Source organism: Marmota marmota, unplaced genomic scaffold (genome assembly GCF_001458135.2).
Source record: "Marmota marmota marmota unplaced genomic scaffold, marMar, whole genome shotgun sequence".
NCBI lineage: Eukaryota > Metazoa > Chordata > Mammalia > Rodentia > Sciuridae > Marmota > Marmota marmota.
This window is the reverse complement of record NW_026000037.1, coordinates 1,034,144-1,043,247: the sequence shown is the minus strand read 5'-3', so window position 1 is coordinate 1,043,247 and position 9,104 is coordinate 1,034,144. Positions and strand designations below refer to the sequence as shown.

At 44.8% G+C, this 9,104-nt stretch overlaps 1 long non-coding RNA gene across 3 annotated transcripts; it reads left to right on the top strand.

Annotated features, from left to right (window-relative positions):
- The first annotated feature begins 6 nt into the window (after window positions 1-6).
- Window positions 7-5,188, top strand: LOC125619331. 3 transcript variants are annotated; one of them, XR_007350816.1, is made up of 5 exons: window positions 7-646; window positions 1,622-1,688; window positions 2,066-2,239; window positions 2,489-2,838; window positions 3,520-5,188. It is a non-coding gene; the product is annotated as an uncharacterized LOC125619331 (long non-coding RNA). The 3 variants fall into 3 exon arrangements; XR_007350815.1 differs by lacking the exon at window positions 1,622-1,688 and having other exon boundaries at window positions 2,518-2,838; XR_007350814.1 differs by lacking the exon at window positions 1,622-1,688.
- The last annotated feature ends 3,916 nt before the right edge of the window (window positions 5,189-9,104 follow it).

The window sequence follows — 9,104 nt, the reverse complement described above, 5'->3', positions numbered from 1 at the left end:
AGGGGGAAATGATACCCTTCAGCTCATTCACTCCCGCCGCTTCCCAGCAAGACCTGCCGGCCACCTAGGGATCCACCCGGTCGGAGGAGCCTTGGGCCGGCGCCCTGCAGCACCCGGTCATTGCCTTACAGCTTTGCGCTTCGCAGACGGCGAGAGCTGCACTGGCCGTCAGGACCCAGCCTTCAGGGCCTCTGGGCGGAGGGCTTCCTTCCTGCCCTCGATCCCTACTCAGCCCGGGAGCGCCTCCCAGGTGGGTGTAGAACCTGGGACCGCAGAGGGTGAGCGTGAGAGACTCATGTGGAAGATGCCTTCGGGTTGGCGGGTCTGTGAGCTTCTGGGGATGGCATCGAGGCCCGCGAAAGGGGTACTGTCCTCTAGCGTAGGGCCACAGGACAAAGAGGACGGCCAGTGCGTCTGCGGCTTCTAGATCTCTAGTGGGAAGATGGCCGGCAGGATTAGACTCAGCCGTGGGTCTGGGTACTCTCCAGGCGATGCTACTGAGGAAAGTGTCTTCCAGACACTTTGTCCCAGATTTAGGTTGTCAACAGCACTTAGATGGACACTGAGCGCCAAGCACTTCAGCTGCACTTACAGCCTGGAGCCCTCAAGGGGCCTGGCGATGGACCACCCAGGCTGTCTGCCAAGGGTAAGCTGGGACCACGCCACTTTCACCTTGTCCCTAGTTGTGCCTAAACTTCTGAAGACCCAGGGCCTAATAAGTGGAGGGCCATGATGCTGCAAATGGGGACCCTAGGTAAAGGGCTGTCTCCTGCTCCGAACTGCTGAGCTTCTGCTGAAACCAGGCGGCCAGGCTGGCGGCTAGTTCATTTCAGGAACCCAAGTCTAGGTAGAGGATTATGGAAATAAGAGGTGTGTGGGATGCTGACAAGGTTAGCAGTCATCTGCTCTTTGAGAAACCAGGGCAGGGGCTCCGGAAGGGAAATAAGTGATGCAGGTATGATTTCTTTTCACTCAGAGAAGGCTTGGGCTTACAGATGCTGGGTTTGTCATCAGGTAGTAACATTGGAAACATCTGTTACTTTTAGACACAATGAGATGTAGAGTAGAGAAGCTAAAACCAGGAACATATTTAAATTTTGCCTAAGTAGATAATACAGAATTGAAGTAGAAGACAATTGTTTTGATAATTCAAAGGAAAGAAAGAAATAGTCTCACTTAGGTGAGTTGGTATTGGTCTGAGACATGCAGATGGTTTCCCACATTTTCTATTTCACTTGTCCAAGCTCAGCTGTTCTTAAATGAAGTAAGTGCTTTCTTTTAACTTTTACAACATGAGCAAATTCTCACCTCTTTGTTATGTCTTTCTCAGAGTTATAGTAAGACTTGATTTGAGTTTCCAGTTTGAATTCCCAGAAATCAGCTGTGCTGAATCATGTTGAGCTTTGAACAATAGCCTCTAATTGGTTGATACCTCTGCAGTGGCATTTAGTTACAGGGTTGTGTGGTTAAGATGAACACATGAATGTGGGCGTAATTAGCAATTAAGGTTGTTTATAAGGCTAGAAAACAACCATTCCACATTTCACAAATACTCAGAGGGCAAATGACTTTAACTAGTGCTTGGCTCCTGGACTTTTCAACCCTTTAATCTTCCTAGCAGGACTGCTGGAGTCTAGAAGTTTACCCCACCCCGACCTCCTTAAATGGGAGACCAGAGGGAAGTCTGGGTGAGTAGTGTGTTGCCATCTCAGCATTGACTTGGTTTCTCCACAAGTTCTACTGAATTGGGTTCCTGAGAGGAGTGGCTGCCTTTCTATCTTGTGTCCAGGGCCATTATATATCCTCCTGGCACACAAGTCCATTAGTTACTAAGTTCTTATTTATCCAGGTCAAAAAAGAGCATTTGTTCCTTTGCCCATGTTCTGCTTGGAGCTTAGCCCTAAACGTGGCATTAGAGTTTCTCACATTAGTTCTTACAGCTGCCTGCTGCAGTTATCTCCTTCCTGGCCTTGACTTTGCTAGGGATTCTGCTTTTGAAACTTTGATGCCCCTATACAAATTGCCTTTTCTTATTCATTTTTTTTCCAATCATAATTTTCCCAAGGCCCAGCATAGGACTGACCTCACCAATCAGAACTACTTTAAACCTCACGAGTTCTCGATCCAGATGGAGTGCTTTGATGGCTCACAGGTCCAGGTCCCTGGTCCCACCTCTTCTGTGCTTCATCCAGGGATGCCCTGGCTTTTCACAGTTGCTATGCCAATTCTATTTTTAAAGGTGAGGTAAATATGAACTAGACATTAAAGCATTTAAAAAGTCAGGAATGTTTAAAATAACTGCTCATTTTATAAGCATAACTTGATTAGGAAATATTCCTATGTTTTGTTTTCAACAAAAGGTCTTTAGTGATTTCAGTAATGTTAGCAAGTTGAATGTCTTCCATCATAAGGAAATGAGCCATAATTCAATAATGCAATATTAGTATTTTATTTCAAGTGTTCAAATTTCATTATTTCTAAATTTCAGTGGTTCAAAATGACTTCCAATCTTATTAGGACAACCAGATTGTTTTCTTCATTTCCAAGCCTGTAAGTGAAGTGGATCCACAATTCTGCTTGGAAAGATAACCCATTCAAGTTGGATGAGAATGACATCACATCCACACCTGCAAAACCTAAAATGTCTAATAAAGCACATTCCCGAGCCCGAACTTCAATTTTAGGGCACAGCTGTAGATGCAGGATTGATGCCATCTGGTGTGATTCTGCAGCATAAGATAAATCTACCCGAGTGTGCCGTGCACTGGCTTTTCTGGGAATGACAAGATGCCAGGATTTGTTTTTGGTTCCCTTGCAGGGGTGGAAAGTTGGAACTAGGTAAGTAAAAAATACGCGATTCCCTATTTTCGACTTGACATTCCACGTTCCCAATTTTGTCTGTCATTTCAAAATAAGTGCACTAGAATCGAATTTTAAATGTTTAAAAGTTTTAAGCATTGTAATGGTCAAAACATTTTTGGATAGTGGGAAACACTGACTTTTTGTAAGTCATACTGATCTCTGACTTTGAGAACACTGAAGACACTAATGCAGTACATAGGAAGTATCTGCAGAGTTCTGTGCTTTGTTTCAGTGTTCATAGCTAGTCTGTGGTACTTGTGCTTATTTAAGCTAAATTCATAGTCAAAACTCTAGGGTCATTAGCTGTAACTGCTGATGTCTGTGTCACATTCAAGAGAAAGTTAAGAATTGAGTTGTAGATCTTTGATGTCGATGTTTTGTTGTTTGTTTGAATCAGAGAAACAAATTCCTCAATTCTCCATTGCTTATTTTGTCCATACAAAATTTCAAAACAGTGTGGATTCAATACAGATCTGATGACCTGAGAAGTAAGCATGTTACCATGCATAGGTAAGCCAAAGGGCAGAACCGTGTTTGAAGAGCGATCACAACAGGATAAGCACGCAGGCAAAGTTTCCTATGGATTAAGCTAAAAATCCATCTCCTCTGCTGCTTCATTAAACGAGTCTGACCATTTCTGCCGTTCTCTCTTTACAGGGAGATCCCAAGAGGAGGCTGACTTGAAGCTGGGAGTCCTTATACGCGGCCTGTGTCTTACTAGTGTGCCTGTGAAGTCACTTGAACTTACCACGTCAGAATCTTCAGACAGGACGTCTTTTCTTTCAGATGTAAATCCCCCTTGGATGGCTGTCTCCGTAACAGAGTAGGAAGTTGGCAAACAGTGGCTCACTTAGGGCTTTGTTCTTTTCTCCTGTAACTCACACTGACGTGCTTTGGAGGTGGGTGACTACTGGTGTTGGCTCCCAGCTCACAGAAAGTCAGGCTTCAGGTGACACCTTTGGCTTTTTCCTGCAGCTCCCTACCAGAAGGGGAAGCCCAAGGGGGCAGCTGGCTGTGCAGTCTGAATCCACTTCCTTTTGAAGAGCTTTCTCAGATGCTCAACACTGGCCAGCCCCCTGTTACTGGCTGCTGCCATCTGGAGATGGCTCGAGCAATGCCTTCAACCAAAATCTGCCTTCTCTTGGTGAGGGGTGATGGCAGCACATCTCAAGTGGACAAGTAGCCATCTGTGCCCTGGTGACAAAATCCCATTGTGAAGGAGCACAATGCTCGAAATGGATTGAGACGGTGGCCCCTTCCCAGCTGGTAGAACTCCAGGCAGCCTGCTCAGCTGGAGTGAGGGCTGGGAAGAGGCCAGGTGTTCCCACGGGGCGTGGGCAGGCTTGCCCGTGTGGGCATCTTCTGGGGGACATGGTCTCTCTGTGGAGGCTGGATAGAGCACGAAGCCTTGCTCTTCTGCATTACCGTCACTGTGTCCTCCCTAACTCCTGTCAGTCGGACTTTAGTGGAATCTAGGTTTGCATATTTGGTGCCCAAAAAAGACCATCCCTTTTATGCACCAGGGAGATAGTCTATGCAAAGAAAGTCTTCCTTGCTTCCTCTTATGACTCTGCCACCAAGCTAGGAATACCCTGGGAGAATCGCCTCTCGGAGCTGCTTCCACGAGCAGCCCACATCCTGGCAGAGCAGCGGGAGAAGAATCACTTCCCACACCCAAGGCTGTCCAGAGAACTTTCCGTGATGATAGCAACGTTCCCTATCTGCAGTCTCCGATATGGTAACCACTAGTCACATGTGGCTGGTGCACACTTGAAGTGACTGAGTAGGTAACTCTGAAATTTTACTTATGTCAATAAGGAAAACTAACCACATGGCGCCAGTGGCTCTGGTATTGGACACACAGTCCACATCCTGCACTTCCTTGTGTTGCAGAGAGGTGGGAGAGTGTGGCCAGGGCCGTGCTTGGAGTCCCTTGGCCTTCATTGTCTCACCCTGCAGTGGACCTTGTTTCCCCGAGGAAGAGGAGAAGTGGTTCTTTGGAACTGAATTCAAGATGCTGACTTGACTTGTATGTTGCCCACCCTCTTGGGATTCATGAATGTTTTGGGAGTAGGTCTCAGGATTGCTTTTGGTGACAAAGGACGATAAAGAAACCGCAGTGCAGGTTCCCCTCGCCCTCTTAGTACCCGTTGTGTGTTCCTAAGTCAGAGTGTTTCCACGGTTTATTTTGATCTATTGTGCAGGTTTTTTAATTTTTGTAACATTGTGACTTTTAAATGATTATTCTGTGTATGTTTTCCAAAATACCTAGTGATTTATATTTTTTAAAAAAGACTGTGAAATAAAATATAATACTTATATGTAACTCAGTTTGTGTGTGTGTGTATGTGTGGGGGGGTGTTTGTTTGTTTGTTTTTGGTGATTATTACCCAAAGTTAAAGTTGGCGACTCTTACCCAAAGAGTTAATTAGGATGAGATTAATAGATAGAACACTTTTATTTTTATGGCATATTTATTTTTTTAATGGAGATGTCTATATACCAATTAATGTTATTATTATTGTTATTTTTGGGGTACCAGGGATTGAACTCAGGGGCACTGGACCACTGAGCCACATGCCCAGCCCTATTTTGTGTTTTATTTAGAGACAGGGTCTCACTGAGTTGCTTAGAGCCTTGCTTTTGCTGAGTGTCATGTGGTGGCCAGCACCCCACCAGGATTCTTTCCTGCTCAGAAGGTGATGAGCCACCTGAGAAAATGAAAGTCTGAAGTGATTAGTAAAGAAGTAAGAGACAGATCCAGAAATCAGATTTAAAAGGGAAAGGAGCAGTGGTAGGTGCCAGGAGGAGCTGCATCTGAATAACTAGAAAACGGTTCCGACCCTTTACTTAAGGGAGAGTAAGTACACCAAAGGTGGGATGAGGCTTCAGCGGATGGAGTCTTGCTTCATGGTGTCTTACAGTCGACAGGATGATTGGCATCTTGGGAGGCCACACCCATCTCTGAGAGGCTGTGTGGCTATGTGGTTCCAGCCGGTCCCCCCATCTCCAGTGCAGTGCTGAACCTGACAGCCAGGTAGGAAGTCCCATGTCCTGGGGTCTCAAGACAGCAGGAGTGCTGCTGGGAGTGACCAGATACCAGACTTTCCTACCCAATGGCTTCCAGGCCAGTTTGGTTCATGCACAGTTCACGGATGGCTTTTGGCAGCTGAGGCTGGCTTTGAACCTTCAATCCTCCTGCTTTAGCCTCCTGAGCCGGTAGGATTACATGTGTGAGCCACTGCGCCTGGCTAATGTTACCTTTTAAAAATATTCAATAATGATTGAATAATTTGGGTGAAGTATGAGGGTTGTGGTGATATCAGCGAATTCTTTTTTTCAGGTAAGTTTTCCCCACTGAGCATCGCTTGGACCTTATTTCTCTACAAGTTTCCGATTCTGTGCTATTTGTCTTTTATTGAATTACACACATCCTTGCTATTGGCTAGACATAGTTCTTTAGCAGGTATGTGCTTTGCAAATATTTCCCTCAGTTTGCGACTAGCCTATCAATTTTCTTAACAATGTTTGTAAAAGATGTACTTTTATTTTGAAGTTTGATTTGCCTACCTCTTTATTTCATGTTTATTGTTTCCTGTGTCCTAAGAGATGTTTACCTTCTCCCTAGGTAGCAAAAAATATCTTTCTATGCTTTCTTTAAGCTATAGAAGTATAATTTTGGCTTTTACTAAGTCTGTTATTCACTTTGAATATTTTGTGACTAGTTCAAGGTAAAGACAGATTTCTAAAATACATAGATCATCCAGTGGCTCTCCCTCCCTCCCTCCCTCCCTCTTTCTCTCTCTTGGTCTCTCTTCCTTGTTTGTGGAAAAGGCAGCCCTGTCCGCACTGGACTACTTGGTCATCTATGTCAATACCTGACGCCCACGTAAGGGTGGCTCTATTTCCAGGCTCTCTTTTCGGTCCCCCAGGCCGTATCCTGTTCCCACACTGTCTTGATTACCGAAGTTTTATACTGAGTCTTGACATTCTCTAGAAAATTTTATAAATCTGAACTTTTATAATAAACTCGACTCAAAGGCTGACTCTGTATACCTTCAAGCCCTGAGTAATTTCAGTTGAGAATGGTCAAATTCCATAAGAAAACCCCACCTGGCACCCTGCTTCCTTTATTCCTTTCTTTAAACCTGAGTCCCCAGTGGGATGGCACTTGGCCAAGAGGGACACCTGTGTGCCTTCCTATTGTGAAAAATGGGGACTGTCCTCTTTACTCCTAGCACAGGTGGGAGCAAACAGCTTTCCGAACCTGGCAGGAGAGAGGCCGACGGTGACAAGGTCTGCGTGACATTTCATGAACGTGCATACTGACTTTGGGGACCTGCTCTACCTGCAGACAGTTCCCGGGGACAGTGAGTCTACCTGCTTTGGATCTCCTTGTGCCAACAACTGTTCACATTTGCCTGATTCCTGGAGTTAGACAGGGTGAGTTCAAGGTCACTGTTCCCTTTGTTACAAGTTGTGGAGGGCTGGCTTGCCCTCGGGAAAGGACGCATGTGTCTCACCAGTGTGTGTCTGGCTGCCTGCCGTCAACAGGGCGGGAGTGGCTCATTTCTCTCTGTCCAGCGACTCTGCATTTTGGGAATCTTGTCATCTGTAAATTTCCAAGGTAAAGGGGGATGGTGGGTTGCCTTCTTGGCCCTGTTTTATGGCGGTCTGAGCTCTTCACATGCTCCGTGTTCTTTCGTGAGCTGTCTGCTCACATCTTGCCCACATCTCAACTGGGGCATTCTTTAGTTCTTACAGGTTTTTGTTATTTTCTTTCCTTCTCTTGGAGAATTTTATTTATAAACACAAACATAATGAGGTCAAATCTTCCTCTCATTCTCTATTTCTTCTTCATGGCTACCAGGTTCTGATGTATTTTTCTAGCTTATGAAATATATATTCAGGTGTATATTTACATTTTTACCTAAACAAAGGCAAACTATAAACACATTGTTTTGTACCTTGGTTTAAAATATATAATAATAATTCTCCAGGTTTTTTTCCAACCAATATTCACTGAAGACTGACCATGTGGCAGGCAGGAGTCTAGTTTCTTAGTCTAAGTTCCTGAGTAAGAAAGAGGGTTTGTTCCTTCCATCACCGGCTTCTGTTGAACCCATATGGCTGCCTCTTTGAAACTGTCCTATAGTATCCTATAAAAGAAGCACAATTTACTTAAGACAATTCTTAATATCTATTTAATTGTTTGCCATTACTGATAACACTATATAACCCTTTGACATGAATCTTTGATTATTATGTGCTAAAATCCTTGATGAAGAATTTCTGGGTATGCGCATTTAAAAAATTTGTTATAGAAATTTGAAACATCTATAAAAGTAGAAGAAATGATGCCACAAAATTTATCCTCATTGATTATTTAAAAAATCTTATTTATTTTTCATTTATTCTTTAAATTTGTAGATTTTATAATTTGGAGTTGAAAAAAATCAGGTCTAAGTTTTAGAGTTGCAAGAAAATTAAGCAGAAAGAACAGATATTTCTCACATATCCCTTTCCCTGACCAAACACACTGCTATTATTATTAAAATGGTATATTGTATGTTACATTGTTAAAATTGATTTGCTGAGGTTGATACATTGTTGTTGACTAAGGTTCATGTCATTGTCAGTGGGAGTGCCTCTTGGTGGTGTAGCTCTATGCACTGACTTGTGTCCGCCACCACTGTATCACACAGAGAGCTTCAGATCCAGTCCTGTTCAGTGTGTATCATGGAGAGGAGCCTGAAACTCACCTGTGTCCACCTCCTAGTTGCTCCCTTCCTCTCTCCGAGCCCCTGGCAACCTGTCCACTGTCTCCATAGTATTACCTGTTTTAGTTGGGTTTTGCTTTGCTGTGATTAAAACACTCAACAAAAGCAACTTGGGAGGAAGAGCTTAGGTGGGCCCACGGGTTGCAGAGGTCTCAGTCCATAGAGGGCCAAGTACCTTGTTCTGAGCCCAAGGTGAGGCGGCCCATCACTGGGGAACTTCCAGTGGAGGAAAGTTGTCACTCCTGGCAGGGTCCAGAGGGAGGGAAGGGGTGGGCGGGGGTGGGGCAGGGAAGGAAGGAGGAAGGGGCCCCAGGACAGATGCACCTTCTAGGTCTTCCAGCATGAGCACCTCCTCCAGCCAGGCCCCGCCTGCCTGCAGTTACCACCCACTAGGCTGGACTGGTTAGGTGACAGCTCTCACAGTCCCATCATTTCACCTCTGGATATCCCTGCACTAAGGAG